The 21,140-nt window shown below is 32.7% G+C and overlaps 1 protein-coding gene across 2 annotated transcripts in view; it reads left to right on the forward strand.

Moving 5' to 3' along the window:
- Nucleotides 1–4,406: 4,406 nt before the first annotated feature.
- Nucleotides 4,407–21,140, forward strand: part of CALCRL (calcitonin receptor like receptor) — a 106,936-nt gene continuing 90,202 nt past the window's right edge. The window contains exon 1 of one of the 2 annotated variants that reach the window (XM_050752806.1): nucleotides 4,407–4,809. The gene's annotated coding sequence lies outside the window, so the exon portion shown is untranslated. The remainder of the gene's footprint in view (nucleotides 4,810–21,140) is intronic. The other variant, XM_050752805.1, reaches the window with a different exon arrangement.

The following is a 21,140-nucleotide window of genomic DNA, read 5'->3' on the forward strand; positions in this document are numbered from 1 at the left end:
TTTAAGTAAGCATTTATAATTTTGTTGTATTTAAAAATCCATTGAATTAGTCCATAACTCACTAGCCAGTACTAGCACTTTATTCTAGCAATAGCCACCCCTCCAACACTCATAAATATCTGTAAGAAAATACTAAGTTCCCCGGAAGATCTAAATCCATCAGGGTATAAGAATTTTTAAAATAGGCAAATGTTTCGCCAATTATTTTTTATGTTACTTGACTTTCTTGAGAAAATACATTATTAAATACTAAAAGAAACTCTACATATAGGCTATAAAATAGTTTTATTTATCTGTATATTAACCTGGTATACATTTCTGCATATCTGACCTGATATATATACTGTTCATTTCAAACGTAGTTTTCTGCATCTTCCAAATTCTCATTCATAGTACCTATTTTTAAAAGAATATTGTAATCTTCTTTAAAATGATAGCTATGTGCACAATTAAAGTGAAAAACAGCCCTTTGGTTTTAGTAATAGATAATAGCATATTCACTCTCATGTCCCAGACATTGTATCCAGATTCTTTTACTAAATGCAATTTATTTTTGTTTTGAAAAGCAGCTTGAAAAATGCTAACAGCAACTGCTAAGTAAAATAATAAAAGGTCGGGTCAACTTATTTCCTTGCTAGAAGTAGTTTTTTAATGCAAAGCTTGTAAACACATAGGCTTCTGATGTAAAGTTTATGTGTTTCTCTTCAAATTATTGGTGCATTTATCATAAGTCAAGTTATATATAATACTGCTGACTGCATAAATTATCACCAAGTATAAGTAATTACTTTCAGACAAGAACACAGAAGAATTATTAACATAAAAAAATAACTTTTAAAACTTCATAATAGGCCGGGCGCAGTGGCTCAAGCCTGTAATCCCAGCACTTTGGGAGGCCGAGACGGGCGGATCACGAGGTCAGGAGATCGAGACCATCCTGGCTAACACGGTGAAACCCCGTCTCTACTAAAAAATACAAAAAACTAGCCAGGCGCGGTGGCGGGCGCCTGTAGTCCCAGCTACTCGGGAGGCTGAGGCAGGAGAATGGCGTGAACCCGGGAGGCGGAGCTTGCAGTGAGCCGAGATCCGGCCACTGCACTCCAGCCTGGGCGGCAGAGGAGACTGCGTCTCAAAAAAAAAAAAAAAACAAAACTTCATAATAATTATTTAAAAAGTCTTTCTTTTGACTTATACTTGCAGTCTCACTAGGGAAAGTCTGTCCTTAGTGTATTTCCTGTAAAAGTGCTCTGTTTTATTTTGTTTGTTCTTGTGGCAGAACTATGCTCCAAGGCAGTATCCATACAAATTCAAAATAAGTGGTCAGCTCAGTCAGTAGAAAACTAAATTTGCCAAACCACATTTTGGACCGGTTTAACTAACATATTCAATATGAACAGTAGCCCAGAAACTTAGCCTCCTCCTAATTTTGAGTCGACGTGCATTTCACATGGTAACCAGCACTCCCTATTGGAAGAAAATGGTGCTTGTGAGCCTTATGTGTGAGCGCAAATAAAAGCACAAATACTGCATGTAGGATTCTAAAATGAAAATGTGTGACTGTCCATCATTATATGTATATATTTCTACACTTATACACCATTCCTCACTTCTACAGAAAACCTTATTGCAGTGCTCTGGATCATTACATCTAGACTCTATGTTAGCAGCATCAGTTGCTAATTTCACAGAATTTGGCCCTTGACTTCTCAGGTGCTAGTCAATCTGTTCACTAAAGGACTAGATAGCAGGTAACATTCTATTTTTACTTATCTCACTAAAACACAGTTAGCACATTACCTAGCTAAAAATACAAATTGGTCAGTACTAATTAAATTATTGCAAGTGGTTTTAATGTCTTCTGAAAAAAGATTATAATACATAAATCCATATAATGCCATGTTGGCTCAAAATGGCTTCATTGATTATTGAAATGTTTTCTTTTAGTTCTGCTACAATTTTCCAAACATTTGCCTTCATGTTTCAGTAGGTATTAGAGAAGTTTTTATGATCTATCTTATCACTTGCTCCTTTATAACTTAGAATACCCTGAATGCTTTCCTGGAAGTCCTTGTACCATTTATTTTTTCTGAAGTTTATAAAATGGCAGCTCTTAAGGATTACTAGGATGCAATTTTCCTGTTAGGTCTAAATGATAATTAGAGATGATATTAATAAAATTTATCAAGGAGTCTTCATGGACTACAACCATGGGCCCATATGTCCATCAACTTAAATATAAATAATACAACTTCCGTTAAGACACCCCATAAAGTATAGCACTTGATATAGAGTAGAAGAGAAAGAGCATTGGATTAAGGTTATAAGCTCAAAATATGAATTTTTTTCCTTCAGTAGACCTTACTAGTATTGGGCAAATGAAATCAATGAATCTAGCCGGATGCAGTGGCTCACGTCTGTAATCCCAGCACTTTGGGAGGCTAAGGTGGGTGAATCACCTGAGGTCAGGAGTTTGAGACCAGTCTGGCCAACGTGGTGAAACCCTGTCTCTACAAAAAAATACAAAAAGTTAGCTGGGTGTGGTGGCAGGCGCCTGTAATCCCAGCTACTCGGGAGGCTGAGGCAGGAGAATTGCTTGAACCCTGGAAGCAGAGGTTGCAGTGAGCTGAGATTGCATCATTGCACTCCAGCCTGTGCAACAAGAGCAAAAACTCCATCGAGAAAGAAAGAGAAGAAAGAGAAGAAAGAAGGAAGGAAGGAAGGAAGGAAGGAAGGAAGGAAGGAAGGAAGGAAGGAAAAAAAGAAAGAAAGAAAGAAAGAAAGAGAGAGAGAAAGAAAGAAAGAGGGAGGAAGGAAGGAAGGAATCTTTGGAAAGACAAAAATATTAATGCTTTTATAAACACATTGGGAAAAGTTTTAGTTTTCAATGATTTAATTAAATTCAAAAACTATATATTAATATCTTTATAGGATTCATATATTATACTTAGCATGGAAGATGAGAAGACATGACCCATTATTACTTTCATATTAAACCTAGTATTTGTTTTGCGCTGAATTTCAAGATGGGAACACCAAGCCTAAAAAGCTTTGTCGAGATCACACCAGACAGTATCAGAACCAGTTCACCAGTGTAACTCAAGATCTTACAAGTCTTTTCTATTAACCATAATTACAGAGATTAAGGTATATCTTATTTTTATATGTCTGTAATTTTTTATCAATATTGATCTTACTTGTCTTAAACTCAAAGAGCGTATACACATTTTCTTCCACTAATTCAGACAAAAAAAATATGAACGTGAGCACCCTGCTTTAAAAACATGATATTCCTGAATCTATTTTGCCTTTACCTCCTTTGTTTGCCTACAAGGTGTATGGGCACCTCATTTTATCCTGGAATTACACTAACAATTTACTAAGAATTGAATGATCCTCACCATATCTTATCTATTTCTAAATGTTATGAAATCTGGCAATTCAAAGCTTTAGAGATAAAAGCTATCTCTTCTAGTTTATAGATGAGAAAATTTATGCCCTGATAAATTAAGTGACTTTTAGTGCTGTTTAGGTTACAGGGGTTATAATTATTGTTTCATATCATACATTTACCAAATTATAAAAATGACAAAAGCATTTCAAATTTACAACATTTTCCCCTGATCATATCCAATGATGTATTAAACATATTCAGGAAAAATTATGCTTTGAGATGAAATTTTGTCTAAGAAATAAAGTATGCTTTGTATTTATATTATTTTATAATATTATGTTTATAACATATCTACATTTTCTTTAAGATTGTATTGATTTACAAATATTGTGGTATAAATTATTTTTATATTATAAATAACATAATTATACCAAATATTTGTAAATGTGTGCAGTAATTTTAAAATTATGAATTATTCCAAAGGCTATTTTGACAAATATAATACTGATATATTATATATTATAAAAGAAATACTCTATACACACACATACACAAGTTGAATTTATAACACATACACTCATGTTCTTATGTTATGAAGAAGGTAAAGGAAAAAATAAAAGATTTTAAAACTGCAGGATAAAGTTTCTTGATCTGAGTAACTGATTAGGAACTGCACTTAGGAACTGATGGAGGAATAGCACCCAATTAGCAGAGCTCCAAATTAATAAGAGCCAAATCACAAAACCAATTATGATGAATGCAGTTAATTTTTTTTCTGTGTTGTGCTATGAACACAGATTTGTTAGATATTTTTTTCCTGGATACTTTGTAAGCTATAATTCAACACACACACACACACACACACACGCACACACGCCTAACTCTTTGATTCTTTGAGCAGAATACTATATTCAGATTTCCTTCAAATCACAAGTAGCTTGTTTGGCAAGTTCTAACAGAACTCAGTCAAGGTGAAAGCCAGCCAGCTTTTTACTGGTAACAATGCATTCACACAGCCTATGATCTCTCCCTGTTCAGGCTGCTTCTTGCTCTTGTCTCACAATAAGAAAGGAGTGCTGCTTTCCTGGGGTATGCTATTTGAGAAAGAAAGTAACCTAACACTAACTGCAGGCGGGGTCAGAGTGATGTAACAGGAAGCTCTGATGTTTCCCTTCTGCTGCTGATCACTTACAATCTGACAACACTTACAATCTACTCAGAACAACCTCTCTCTCTCCAGCAGAGTGTCACCTCCTGCTTTAGGACCATCAAGCTCTGCTAACTGAATCTCATCCTGATTGCAGGATCACATTGCAAAGCTTTCGCTCTTTCCCACCTTGCCTCTTCTGCGGAATCTCAGAAAGTAAAGTTTCATCCTAAGAATATTTCACAAAGAATTTCCTTAAGAGCTGGACTGGGTAAGTGCACATTCAAAATAAATATATTTATTCTAAGTAGTATTCTCATATAGTTTGGCAATGTTTCTATTATAGAATTTAGTAGGTAGCATTGAAATAATGTTGAAACATACTCTCATTTATTTCACATGCTAGAGAAAATACAGCCTATTACCCCAAAGTTAATACAAAATCTAATACTACTAGATAATATTGTTTACCATGGTATTCTAGAAAATAAATTTAGCAAGTATTAAAAATCTAAATGGATTAAAAGACATATTTCTGAACAAATACCTTAATCAGAGAACAATGCCTTTTAAAATTAGCTCTACTATTAGCTAAGCTTGAATCTTGACAGCTGGAAAACATTTTTCCCCCAGGAAGGGTCTTTAAACTTTCCATGTTATCAGCTCTAAGAAAGAGGTGAAAGAATAGCTACTTAATGGGTCTCGGAGTCTCACTTACTCTGTGGTTGAACACAATGCAGAGTTTTGAAAAGTAATCACTTTGCATTTGTTACATTTGCTTTTATTTGCCTTTCACCTTTATTTACACATATATCTGTAACTACTGAACTAATTTTTGTTGTTCATTGTTGCCAGATGTGTTTAAATCTGTTTTCTGCTAACCCTGAACTGTTTCCTCTTTATGTGGATCATGGTGTCAGCTACAAAGAAAAGACCTAGAGTTTAGGAAATGTAGATTGTTAAAACAATTCTTAATTTTGAAATTTTTAAGAGAATACTTCAACTTGACTGGTTCCCCTCTGCAAGCTTTTGGAGGAGGGTGTGATACCAAGATATCTGTGGATAAAGAAATGTGACAGCTTTCCTAAACAAGTATATTAGATGATTAAATGAAGAAATTAAAGTACTTATTAAAAAAGAATTTCCAGGATGGAACTTACTGAAATGTTGAGATAAAACATCTGTTAATGCTCATTCCGATGGTACAGACTGTCCTGAACAATTTAAGAAACTAGTGTCTGCTTAACAAATTGTTTGTATAGATATAGCACAAATTTGTTGCTGGAGAAAGTTTGATGTCAAATTTTAAATGACATTGATAGATATAATTTTTAAGTTATACAGTTTCTTACGTAAATGAAATTATACTTTCCAAGATGTCCTGCATTGGAAGCATCCTGTACTTAATCACTCATATCTGGCACATTAATAGTAGGCTACAAACATCCTGAGTAACTCCTCAGTAATTTACAACTCAATTTTTCCACAAATTCCTCAACATAATGAAGATTTAAATTAATTCTTAGATTTGTGATTCTTTAAAGGTATCATGGCTGATTTCTCTCTCTTTTCAATCTTCAATTGTACTGAGTTCCCTGACACATGTGTAGAAATGGGAAGAGTGTTTTTAGAATGTGACTTTCGCCATTATATAAATGGGGGAGAAAGTGGAAACAACACATTTACTAACCCAATGCGATGGCTTAGTAACAAAAATTAAAACAACATTCTTTTTAATTCAGATTATTTTCTTAGGAGGTATTATGTTACAATCATATTTTATAATGAGAAACTCTCCAAACTTCCTTAATTTTTGTTTAATTGCCAGCCCCAAACCCATAATTCTCTTATATAATTTGATTAAATTTTTATGAGTTTACTAACAGTATGGGTTATAATCTTTGTTTTCCAAAAATACTTTTGAAAAACACTAGACGATGAACATTGAAGGTCATTCGCCAAAGGAAATCTTTGAGGACATAACTGGAAGTTTGAAATAAAAATTCAGATTATTGTGTTCAAAATGTGCTTTCTTTAATGATAAGAGAATGTCAGAGTATCAATGCATGCTTTTAGCCATAAAGAAATGAATTTACTTTGCTAGATGATGTTTCCTTGTAGCATCATAAAATCAATGCATTGAGCCTTCAGTCAATTCTAAATAAGTAAAATTAAACACAGAATTGAAACATTATGTGAATAACGTGAGCTAAAATATGTTTTACCTGAAATATTCTATTTCTTAAAGAGATAATGTTTTCAGTTATTGTTACAAGAATTTTTCTATCTTACATACCAAAGCATTATACTAAAAGTTAAAATATGTAGATTTTTATAATATATGAAACTGTTCATTCACTTTGAAAAACTGGAATAACAAAAACATTTTTAAAAATAATACTGGGTCTGTAACTTTGAAAATTGTTTTAAATGAATGGGCAAGATGTATATGCTTTTCTCACTGGTAACTCCGAACATGTATGAATTTTAAGTGAAGTCAATACTTAGCATATTTGTAAGAACATTTACGTTCACTTGCACATATTACACTATTTTTTCATGCATAACAGAAATAAAATTTAATAAAAAAATATTGAAAATAATATAAAGGTAAAACGATTATGTTATTTGCTTTACAGATTAATGTGGACAAGTTATTTGATAAACACATAAAGACTAACTGAATTTCAGTTAATAGCATCACTACATATTTCTAACTAGATCATATTTGGAAACATTGTAAAAATATTTTGTTACCAATTTTATCTACATGGCAGAAGTTTGATAGTAACTTAATTTTAAAAGATTATTCTAGATCTTTATAGAAAACAATAATAATCTTTAAAGGATCAAAAATGTATTCAGTAAACCAAATTTATTTCATACTCTACATATGACCTTGAATACAGCTTTAACAAATAATTCTGGTTTTGGAGATATGATTACAGTACCAACTTTTCAGAATACAAATATGTTCAAGAAAGGTTATTTAAAATCTTTTGCTTTATTGCGTATCTTATGCTTGGCATTCAGAGAAGCTATTAAACCATAAACACAAGCTCTATCATTGCAATGGTGTTAATGAAAGACACTCTTATGAGAGTCAAGTGTGTAATGTATCTTAGTTTTGACTTACTCACAATTTTGGAGAATACGCTTAAGATAGACAAATGGTACACAGCTATTTAAAACATTTATCTGTATCTGGTTTTCAAATCTATGGGTAAACTATACCCATTCACAATTTCTCAGGTATGTTCTATTTTTCTGACAAAGTACATGTACCATACTGGATTACATATTATTTCAAGACATCTTCTCATTTAATATACAAAAATATTATGATGCAAATAGGTGGAAAATAAAAACTTACCAGAAATACAAGATAAACTCTGCATTCTAACCAGATGGATCTATCCTTTTCCCATTTATTCACATGGACCATGTGAATTAGATTAAGTCAATTAATCTCTGCATTTTTCCTTATTTGAATAATCTTAAACTCAAATTAATTTAATTGTAGTAAGCTATATTACAAAAAAGAGAAGAAATGTGTTCCATTTTTAAGGACACAATCAGGTCTTACTTCTTACAAAAATATAAAATAGTATCACTGCCTGTAAACTGAGTTAGGGTCTCTGTTTCCTAGGTTACTAGAATTATTATCAGGTAATAAGTTGCAAATATTTTCCGAAAACACAATTCTTCCATTTTTTTCTTCAATTAGTCTGTTTACTTAAGAGACAGTATTATTCAAAACTAACACACCAAAATATTATTGTTTGCAAAGATGGCCCAACTAGTGTATTTACTTTTGAAATGTTAAAATGTTTTATTTTTTAATTTTTTCATGGTTCAAATTAAATGTGTTATACACTTTTTCCATCACTAAAGATTAAAAAGACAAAAATCCCAACCCAGTTCAACCTAGCATAAGCCAAAATGAATACATAAATAACCCCTATGGTATTGAGGCTATAGTTTTATATTTTATTAACATTGCTGAATGAAGCCCAATTTTCAGACAAATCTTATTTCCCTTAACACAGAACATATCTTTTTGAATTAAAAAATGTTAATATGGCCACTGCACTCCAGCCTGGGAGACAGAGCGAGACTCCATCTCAAAAAAAAAAAAAGTTAATATGCCATGAACTTTTGCATAAAACTGTAGTTATTTCTCTATTCAGACTTAGGCTAACTTAAGCTCATTTATGTTTCTCATAAAATTATAGTGAATTTTGAGCATATCATTTGGTATATTAAATTGCAATGATTTAGTTACGTACCAACTAGATGGTTTATAAGTGCCCATCTCCTTACAGCCTAGTCACATGGAGGATCAATACATATTCATGAGCACACAGGTTTGGTTTTATTAACCAAAATGAAGATAAGTTTTTCTTGTATCCAACTACTGAATTCATAAATTTTACAAATGAGTGTTAATTTGAACGGTGTTCACTAATTAACCTGAGACCAATGATTATGCAGATCTTTTGCATATGCACCTCGATTTTGCCTTTCTTCCAAGGATAATTTGAAGGAAAAATAGAAATTTTGGTAAGTATCAGAGAGCAATAAATAACATTATAATAGAAAAAGAGGGTTAAAATCATGGGAAAAGAATGTCATCAATACAAAACTGATTTTTATTTTGTACTTAGTAATGGAAACAATATTATAGTAACATGTTTAATGTTTTATTAGTCAATGTGAATATGTCTTTAAAATATTACTTTTAATGATATATTTGTTTCTGTCTTTTCTACAAATATACAAATATACTTTATAAATTAAGAAAAAATTTCTGCATTTATTTTAGAAATTTAAGTATATGGTATTTATAGAAGTACACTGTGATGCACTTTGGATTTAGACTATCCACATATGAACCCCAAATTTACCACTTATCAGTTCCTCTTTCTCATCTATAAAGTGTAAGTGATAATCATACTGCTTTATAAGGTTTTGTAAGTAATCCGTGAATTAACACGTGGAAATTTTTTAGTACTTGGCATTTAGTACATATTTAATAAATTTTTATGTTCACCTTAAGTCTGTTGTGAATGAGACTGAGGACATAATTTGTTTCTATGCAAATTTCATTCCAAACAATCAACATCCATATGGATAGACAGAATGCAATCTATCTGTAAGACAGGAAGAGTGAACAAGTGTGATTTGTAATTACAGTGTTAGAGTGACCATCCTTTTGCCATCGTACAATACATGCCAGAACCTAATAAAATTGATATTGACAATTACTATCTCCATAGAACTTGAACACTTAAAAATACCTGCATATGAACAATTTAAAAAGGTATATTAAACAAAAATTGTTGTGTTTCTTTACACATGAAACTCAATGAAACCCAAAGCTGCACAATCCTCATTGACAAAACTCTGGTTTTATCCTAAATATATTATGAATCTAAATCCTAAATATTTCATTATACTATTGTGTATTATCTATTATTAGACCTCTCATTACCAAAGTTGTGCAAAGTTGAATAGTGATATGATTCACCAAATCCAAACTGAATCTATTCTAACACAGGATAATAAAAGTAAACTTATTTATACAAATTTATTTGCTACTTGTGTGACTATACTACAGTAGAATAAATGTAGACATCTGTCAGAAAATTTTAGTTTTGATTATTATAGCAGCTCCACAATCTCAAAATGAGAACATTAAGAAGGATCCAATAAATTCAGTTTTTAGGATTCCAAGTTGTTTTTGACTATTTTTTTTAAAGTTCTTATTATAGGAACTTATTACTGCCACCTAATGGGAGACACTTGTATTTTCTTATTTATTATATTTCAAAAATAGAAAGAGTGCCTGTGCAATAGGAGGGCAAAAAAAAATTTAGGTTTTGGTTTAACATAATTCATTTTAAGAATTTATCATTCAATATTTTATAAATTAAGACCCACATTGAGGATGTAATGAAACCAAAAACTTTTTTTCCATAAATAACAAACAAACAAACTACTTTCAAAGGGACTCACGTTTTCCATACAGTTGCATGAGTTTCATAGGATCTCTTTTTTGATAGCTATGTTAAGAGTTCTTCAACTCTCAGTTTAAAAACCCATGTTTCAGGTAATTCACATGACAGTTACTCTTATAAAATAAGGTAAAAAATATATATGTATGTATATATGTGTGTGTATATATGTGTGTGTGTGTGTGTGTGTGTGTGTGTGTGTGTGTGTGTGTGTAATGTTTTTAAGCCACTTCAGATACTTTTATAGATCAGAGAGTAAGGGACAGAATTCAAAAGACAGACATGGACATCAGAAACAAATGGCCAAGAGTTTTCCCAGGAAATAGAAGGCATGACTTTCAGGGCTTTAGGAAAAACTATACAGTAAGTACAATCTGCAGCTGGCAATAGACTTCCATCTCTCTTTTGGTATCCCTCTCCTTCCACTAAGTTTTCTCACTTAGCCTAACATTGACTTTTTTTCCAAACCATATGCCCAATAGCTACATTCTGACCTCAGGTGGTCAAGAGTAGCATATTTTCCTGTATGCCAAAATTGCTCTTTCTCTAAACAAATTAAAATCTGGTAATATTGCAGTATATTTCATTTGGGGGAAGAAAGCAGACTGATTTTTCATCCCATAGTTTATTTCTGTCAAAGAATATTTATATTTTAACTCATATGACTATACATTTATTTCTATTAGGGGATACTAGGATTAAACAATATGGTCCATAAAAGTACCTCATAATAAGTACTTATGAGGTGCCTGGCCCTATGCTAGATGTCAAAGGCCAGCAAGACAGGTCTCCTACTCTGGACAACAACACCACCACTTCCATGTTTTGTAAAGACAGTTCCAATCAAAGTGTAAAGTCTTAATCCATACTGCTGGCTGTCACTCTATTTTTCATCTTGTCACAAGATCAAGACTCAATATCTTAACTAGAGTGTTTTCTAAAATGACAAAACCTGATAAATCAGATCTTTTAATGTCTGATAAATCAGATAAATCAAATACATATAATAAATATGTATATATTTATTATCATAGCAAACCTTCAGTTATTGACAAAACATCAAAAAACTTGAAATAAATAACAACCAGATTCACTGTGTTTGCAATTTTATGTTTTCTTTGGTTAAGATATTCTGAAATATCTCCCTTTCAATTGCTTCTAATATAATTTTTACCTTTCCTACTTTGAAAAAAAAATTTTTTATGTCTAATTCCATTGCAAATACCATGGTTAAAGAAAGTGATATTCCTAAGAATAAAGATTTGATGAATATTTGTCTTCATTAATTTGAATAGGAAGGCCTTCAAATGAGATATGAGCAAATATTAAGGCCTGGAACAACCTGGCAGGAGTGAAATTCATATAATGATTTTCCTAAATATTGTTTAATTTTTTAATTAATTGAATTTCTCACAATAGCTAACTTCCTTAATTATGCACTTTCCAAAAGGATTTCCTGTTCTATGTTCCATGTTATCAGTGTGAAAGTCATTTTGATCATAAAATTAATATATGTTTATATTTAACGAACCAAATTCCAGTCTACTTCCTTCAAAGTAAATACACACCAAAATTAACAAAGACTTTATATTTGAGTTTAGATATAATGCAAGCATTCTTCAAAAACATCCATTAAATGTGTAACTTTTCATACTAATCCTGAAAGCTAAGTTCGTTCAGCAAGTTCTCAACTGTCCTGACTCCAGTACCGTAAAAGACTGCATATGTTCAAAACCTTAAATATGACATGTGGCTTCCTAAACTAGAGGCCTGGATAAGTTAAATAAATTTAGTTAATGGATTCCTAACTTAGAAAAGAGAGACTCCATCTCAATGTTTCATTAAATCTAACTATGGTGTAGGTCTTGAAATGGCATGTGCTGTTTTAAAAGAAATAAAAGATGTTAGATGTTTACACTCTGACAACGTTCTACCCCCTTACTCAAAATAGTTTAGACTCAAAGGCTTGTCCTACATTCTGGTCTACATTTTCCTTACAGAAATAGTTGCGTGATGTTATCATCATGGAAGGGAAACAGTCTTTATAACAGACATGCTTTTTTATTTGTCTGGACATTTTAGTTCAACCTAATATGTATAGGGACATCAGTTATAACAGTATATCCATTCCAGTTTAACAACTGTTTGCAATGAAATTAAATTTTTGGTAAGGAACAAAGATCATTGTGCATCATATAATTTCATTGATATAAGATTATAATAGTAATACAATGATCTCATAATAGTATGAAGGAGTATTTATTTTAATAATTTCTAGGTTTATTTGTCTTTTGCTCTACATTACATAAGCATCACATTAGCATCTGAATATGAAAAGAGTGCTATCTTCCTTACTTATGGACCTATAGATCTTGTATTCCAGATTTAAATGTCTCTTCTTCCATTTATCAAGTCCTTCACCTCTAGACAAGTTTACTTATTGCCAGTACTTCTGATTTCAATTGGCACAGATTTAAAGAAGGATATACACATTTTCTAAAGGAGAATTAAGAATTACTTGTAGGTTTCTTTCAATTAGCATAAAATGTTCTTCTCTCACATATCCATATACCTAAGTCCCTCACCACCCTGCAATCTTGCTCCAATGTGAACTCTTCTAAAGAGCTTACATCGATAATTATTTAAAATCAACCTACGTCTATACCACCACAGACCTCTTTTCTTCTTCATCTAGTTTAGTTTGTCCTTTTTTCTTGTAATACTAATCATCTTGCACCAATCTACTATAATTTACATATTTACTGTTTTTTTGTTTTGTTTTGTTTTGTTTTGTATTTATTTACTTATTTGAATAGTCTTGCTCTCTTGCCCAGGCTGGAGTGCAGGGGTATGATCTTGGCTCACTGCAACCTCTGCCTCCCGGGTTTGAGTGATTCTCCTACCTCAGCATGACCACACCCAGCTAATTTTTGTATTTTTAGTAGAGGCGGGGTTTCGCCATGTTGGCCAGGCTGGTCTCAAATTTCTGGCCTCAAGTGATCCGCCCACCTTGGCCTCCCAAAGTGCTGGTATTACAGGCGTGAGCCACCATACCCAACCTTGCTGTTATTTTTTATTTTCCATCCACTCACTAACATGTAAGCTCCAGTGCAAGGATTTCTGCCTGATTTTCATTTCACTAATATATATGAAGCACCTAGATAAGTGCTGTATATTAGGTGCCCTAAAACTGTTTACTAAATATTTAAATGAATAAATGAATAAATTAATGAATGTTTCTTTATGCTAGAGTCTAATTCACAGAAAACTGGATATTGGCTTCATGTGAGTTTATATATTATTCAAGAGGTGCTGGGGTAAAAATACTGAAGGTGTTAGAATCACTGTATATTTCCAAAAAGAAAATATTCAAAAATTAATTTTCATTTTTTAATTCTTACTTCAACCTAATATGTATTCCTTCACTGACTTTGAAAGGAAAAAAGTTAGAAGATGCTTCCTGTAATATACTTAATGTTCAGATTTTACTAAATTCCAGGGAATGACCTTTCAAATTAGGGTAAATGAGAAGATCACGCAGTATTTTAACATAAAATGTTGAAGCCTTTCCCCAAATGGCCACACAATGGCTAAAACTGGCAGAATTCTTGTTGAAACTGGCTGATTTGCCAACTCTTGCCTCCCAACAAAAGCCTTATTCCGTTACTTATTGCCTTTCTGGACAATAGCACTAAAGAGCCTATACAAGGAGGAGAAAAAAAAATAAAAAAACACACACGCGCACACAAAAACTTAGCAATGAAATTGAAGGAAAGAAAAGTAATCTTTTCTGAAAACATCTATAGCATAATACAAATTCTGTTTAATTGCCAAAAAGTTTTACATCTGTTTGGTAAACAGTAAGTTACATGTTTGTTGGTCTGTAATTTATTAACCTTTTCAGTGTTGATGTGTAAATACAGATAACTCAAAAACAATGCCAACTGTCAATGACCTTACATCATTGTATGGTTACGGAAGTTTTCTAAACTTACAGTCAAAGGACTATTTTATAAATTGAAATACATATTTGTGATTAAATAAATCATAATTTGTTTGAAAGCCTCATTATGAATCTTTACACAAGTTATCTTCTGAATGGACACAACTCATATTATAAGAATACACCTTTTATTTTCTCATTTAGATTCCTCATTTGTTTGAGATTCAGTGTTAACTTTATTGTTTTCTTTTTAAGCAGAATTCTAATTATTAATTTATCTAGAAATACCACTATTAAGGTTTTCTTTCTTCTGAGTTCAAATATGTATGTCATTCAGTAAAACAATAACTTTACTTTGAGAAAAATACTAATTACCAACATACATCCACAGTATTCAGATAAAATATGTATACAAAATGTGTCAAAGTTGTAATTTTACTGTTCTTCTACATATTCTCTTATCACACTACTGACTGGATTTTAAACCATAAGCAACACACTGGTTTGGATTAAATAACTCTCTGTCTTAGATGAACTATCACACAAAACATTTTTTAAAATTGTCAAATTGCTTCTTCTTACAACCAACCTTTCCTGTTTCTTAACTCTTATCCCTAAACTTTCTGACTTTATTTGATATAGTCATTATCAAACAGCATATTTTTGATAAAGTTATTATTATAAAACATACAGATAAGCATGTCCTTTGAAAAGCTATATTTTGTTTTTAAAATTAGTCAGTTTGTTTCTGGTAAGTTTATATATGACAAGATAATTCAGTATTCTACAACACATTTTCTTTATCCTAAGGAGCTTAAAATAGAAAAAAATAATAAAATAGGGCTGTCTTTAAAAAGACAAGACAGTGGAAATTTCTAATCTGAAGAGGCTTGATGAAATAATGTAAAAGGCACTTAAGACAAACTCTACATAAATAAAAGCCTTGAAAGAAATTTGGATTTGTATACTTTGCCCTTAAAGTTTGAGTGCAAAGATGACTAATTTTTCACAGTGAGCAGGCATGTCACACTTTCTCAAGCTAGTACCAGTCCCTGCAATAACAAATGGTTATTCCCAATATTCTCGTTTAGAAAAAGCCTGTGCCAAAATGCTTGTTCACTCTCACCTAGATTCAGTGGGGACACCAAATATCCTTGAGAGCCTTTTCTGACAAAATACTACTTGTAGATTGACTTAAGGTTATTTTGAAGTCTGAAAAATTGATCCTAAACTAGATGTAAAAACATTTCTATAAATTTTAAATAGTTTTGCTAATTATTACAACGTACTCTGTATTGCAGAGTGGATTTTAGGGTATGTGTAAAAATCAAACTTTTTTAGTAGTTTTTTTTTTTTTTTTAGCTCTCTGTATGTTGGATTGCCTTGACTGTGTTAAGTATGTCTATTCCAGAGATTGATGGTAACACCAGTGACATAACCGACTAGTCTACAGCATGAAATATAACCTTAAATCAATTTTATAACTCATGATGTTATTTACAAACAAATGTTATTAAGATTTCTCTGATAAGTCCTGTTTTAATTAATTCCTATTGCTAACTAATTATTCACTTCAGATGTTTCTAAAGTAGATGTGCTCTCCAGGTTTATATGTATCTCAGTGTTTTTTGTTGTTGATTTTTGATTTTTGAGATGGAGTCTCGCTCTGTTGCCCAGGCTGGAGTGCAGTCTGCAAGCTCCGCCTCCCAGGTTCATGCCATTCTCCTGTCTCAGCCTCCTGAGTAGCTGGGACTACAGGCACCTGTCACCACGACCACCTAATTTTTTGTATTTTCAGTAGAGACTGGGTTTCACTGTATTAGCCAGGATGGTCTTGTTCTCCTGACCTCGTGATCCACCCGCCTTGGCATCCCAAAGTGCTCGGATTACAGGTGTGAGCCACGATGCCCAGCCTATATGTATCTCAGTTTTAAATAATATATATTTAAAATTGAATTGAACATTTAAAAATGTTGCACATCCTAAACTTTGCTCTTTTTGGGTAAATCCAGAGCAATGCATTTTGTTTCAGGTCTGATGACAGTGGCTTTTACAAATGGCAGTGTGAAGTCTTGGGAGATTGACCCAAAAGCTGATGAAATTTGAAATGGAAGGAACAAGATTAAAGAGTGAAAAGCCAACCAGAACAGACTGTAACGAAAAAACTTCGCATCTAAAGAATAGAAATATATGACTGTAAAGACAATATTAACTTAGTAATTATTGCTCACCAAGTTAAAAGATCAGAGGGAGGTTTGAAATTTGAAAGCAAGAGAAACCTTAAAAGAAAAGGGGAGCAAACAGAATAAAGACAGGAAAAGAAAGAGAAGATAAAAGGAGAGGCTGTAAAGGAAGATAAATTAGTCCAATAAGACATTTGATTAGCTAGAATTGTAATTTGTTACATTATAAACATCCAGTGCCGAATCACATAAATTAAGATGAGATGCTTTGTCTACATGGCCATGGACAATGGGCACTTCAATGGGTACCATTTTTAGTTGACATGCAAATGTCTTCCAGATACTTGGTCTAAAATTTTGGATGGTAAACCTTTAATCTGCCTTTTCGATTGGGGCATGGTGAGTGTTAAGCCTCAGGGTTATTACTTCTGATAAGAGCTGAAAAGTATTTATTTAAAAAATTGTGAAAAGTAAATACCACTTCCTGGGTGGTAATAACTGACTTGCGTTTCAGGATTGAACCCAATTGGTCAAGATAATTACTCTGCTTTTAAGTGTAGGGGTCATAAAATCTGTCTCAGTCTCTCAGGACCTCAACAGGTTGGGCTACATTGGTCATATCACATTTAAAGCAGCAGTGCTGTTTGGTAAAGTGAAAATCTCTCTGCTTATTCTGAACCTACCAAATTAGTCTGGGATGGCTCAACAGACAGATGGAGATGATGCTTAAGTGATGCATGTGTGTCCTGAGATAGTGTTCTCTTTTCTGTATTTTGGATGTTGTGTAAGTAAGGCATAATAACCCAATAGAGTCAAACTTACAATAACAAAATAAGTCAGTAAATAGGACACATGTTTAAATCAAGTGATTGTCTTCACAAATGACTAAACAATAACTATAAATGTATACTGAGCTACCCATAAATAACAAAATGTATGTAATACTTCCTATTTTAATTCTGGGCTGAGAATGATTAGTTCTGTGACTTGGTGGCACATTTTTCCTGTCTGAATCATTCTAACTTAAAAATCTTAGGAACTTGGTAATAATCCAAATTACAAATTTGTAGACCCTTTTCACCTTCATCAGATTCAGGGGTAAATACACACACACACACACACACACACACACACACACACACACACACCTTGATTTAAGGGTTAGAAATTATTGCTGTTCCAAAATTCCTTGGTATATATAAGAATTAACTTGAAATCAGGCTGGGCGCGGTGGCTCAAGCCTGTAATCCCAGCACTTTGGGAGGCCGAGACGGGCGGATCACGAGGTCAGGAAATCGAGACCATCCTGGCTAACACGGTGAAACCCCGTCTCTACTAAAAAAAATACAAAAAAAAAAAAAACTAGCCGGGCGAGGTGGTGGGCACCTGTAGTCCCAGCTACTCGGGAGGCTGAGGCAGGAGAATGGCGTAAACCTGGGAGGCGGAGCTTGCAGTGAGCTGAGATCCGGCCACTGCACTCCAGCCTGGGCGACAGAGCGAGACTCCGTCTCAAAAAAAAAAAAAAAAAGAAAAAAGAAAAAGAAAAAAAAGAATTAACTTGAAATCAAATGGAATTTGTACATTTAAATCACATAATAAACTTTCAAATAGGATCAGTACTGTATAAGGCAGCTCCATCTCCCACTCAGATCCCTTGACCTTTCCCTAATAAATTGCATTTCATATATGTTGATCCATAGATTCATTACAAATACATCATTCTGTAGGAGGGAATTATGCTCTGCATACTTTTCTACAAAAACCTTTATAATTAAGAAATTTTCTTAATTTTCTTATGTAGAAATGTTAGATGTAGAATGTAGAATGTAGTTTCGTATGTAGAATGTTATGTATACCATACTGATATAGATTGGATGTTTGTCCCCTCCAAATCTCATATGAAGGTTGAATGTTGAAATGTGATTCCCAGTGTTGGAGGTGGGGCCTGGTGGAAGGAGATTGTATCGTGAATGACCTAGCACCATCCCCTTGGTAATAAGTGAGTTCTCACTATGTTAGTTCACACAAAGTCTGGTTGTTTAAAAGAGTATAGGACCTTTCTGCTCCCTCTCTTGCTCCGTCTGTCTCCACGAGATATGAGGATATGTCAGCTCCCCTTTTGTCATGAATGTAGACTTCCTGAGGCTCTGCCAGAAACAGATGCTGGAGCCATGCTTCTACAGCCTGCAGAACCGTGAGCCAATTAAACCTATTTTCTTTATAAATTACCCAGCCTCAGGCATTTCTTTATAGCAAACAAGGACAGTCTAACTCATACACATATACTGTTTAAATAAATAAACTCCTGTATACTTAGACCCAAGATTGTCCATCATGTTCTTCCCTGATTGACTCACATGGACTTTACCCTAAGCTTGTACTAATCATTTCCTTGTTTTACTTTACGACTTTACCACATATGGTTTCTGGGCAAACTTTTACGTTATTTTTCTGTTTTTATTTTTACTTTAATGAAACTGGAATTATCTTGAATACATTCTTTGAAGACTTGCTTCTTCCTTTCGGCATTATGTTCTTGAGATAAATCATTGTTAATGGGTATAGCTGTGGCTCTTTCCTTTCACTATTACAGTGTTCCATTGTATGAATGTAACACAATGTATTTATCCTTTTTCCTGCTGCGGAACATCTGGATTGCTTCCACAGTTTTGCTATTACAAACAATGAGGCTATGAACATTTTGTTAACATATCTCCTGGTACACATATGTCCATGTTTTTTTGAGGATATATTTTTCAGTGAGATTTCAGGATCCTAGCAATTTAAAATGCTTATGCCAATTTATACTCCCACCAAGAGTGTATGAGGTTTCCATTGCATCATATCTTTTCTAATGCTGTGTATTACTGTCAAACTTTTTAATTGTTGCTAGTCGGTTGAGTGTAGCATAGTATCTCATTGTGGTTTTAATCTCCATTTTCCTTATTATGAGTCACAATGAATTTGTAAGCTAAATGAATTAAAATTTTCCTCTGAAACATTTGTTTCTAATTGAATGGCAGTGACTTAATGTTGCAGGGTTATAATTAAGTCACTTTTTGCTTTTAACTATTTAAGAGAAGGATTAACTATCTCTCTTTGGTTAGATGGTCCAGGGAAAGGAAAAATATGTTTTATTGCTTTTAAAATTGGATATGCATGAATAACATTTCTCATCATGAACAAGAACACAGATAGAAAATGTCTTGAATCATAGCTCTAACTTTCTATTTCTCTTTATTCAAAAACTAATATCTATCAAAATCTCCTTTGAAAAATAAAGAGAGGAGGAAAATGAATAATTCTATTCAGGGGTGTTTATGTGTTATTTTTTAAAAACTGGTTGCACATTTACAATAATTTATGAAGCTTGCATATCTCCTGAGAGTGATTGTGTCTCTACCTATTGTAAAAAATTATTTCTTACATGTCAAAACATCATAGAAAGCATTGAAGTTTGTGTTTTTCACATAATTCCTCATTTTTTAATTCACTTGATTGCCTTTATAGCCATCAGCTGAATTTAACCAGTATATTTCTTCAAGGTTCTGATTTTCTCTTCATAAATATACTTAGGTTTATATATTTTTTTCTTCAGCTAAGTTGTTATATTTCACCATGGCAACATCATATCAAGAAAGTCTAGGTATTATTCCTATTTGCTGTATTACTTTTCTGTGTTTTCCAGATTTAGTTGATTAGGATTTTATTGTCCAACCATTTCACCAGTTCTGCTACTTGAACAAAATTAGCTCTTTCTTTTGAGTTTTCTCTAGGTATTTTTATCTTTTACATTGGGGCTTAATAATGTTTTGTTTTTATCCTTTCTTCTTGAATTTTAACCTATTTTAGTACTTAGTTTGATATCACAGATAACTGATATTTTTCAGAAGAAAGAGGTAGTAAGTACATGTTCACACATACATTGTAATTTTATTAATGTATGCAACCTGTTTATTAACCCAAGTTAACTCATCAATAAATTTGCTGATAGCCAGAAGTGACCATTTACATGTCCCAAACACCAAAAAGCTGGAAAGGTTCTTTCATAGCATTTTCGACCGGGATGAAAAAAGAAACCATGCAGAAAAAAAAATAATGCTTCTGAGTATTTCTACTTCTAGTGGTATTTTCTAGCAAGTTGGGAAAATACTAAAAATAAACTTCAACCTTGAACCTGCTGAATTCCATATGTATGCCAATAAAGGCTGAATTTATGAAGCTTGCGTATCTTCATAAATTAATAAGAACTTAAGAACATAAAAAAATAAGAACTTTTATTTTTTCTGAAATAGCTTTTAGAAATCCAGATTCTAAATATAGTCAGGTGTCACTTAAGGATTGGGATATGTCCTGAGAAATATGTCATTAGGTGAGTTTGTCACTGTGTGAACATTACAGAGGGTACTTACAGAAACCTAGATAGGATAGCCTGCTACACACCTGGGCTGTGTGGTGA

Source organism: Macaca thibetana, chromosome 12 (assembly GCF_024542745.1).
Source record: "Macaca thibetana thibetana isolate TM-01 chromosome 12, ASM2454274v1, whole genome shotgun sequence".
NCBI lineage: Eukaryota > Metazoa > Chordata > Mammalia > Primates > Cercopithecidae > Macaca > Macaca thibetana.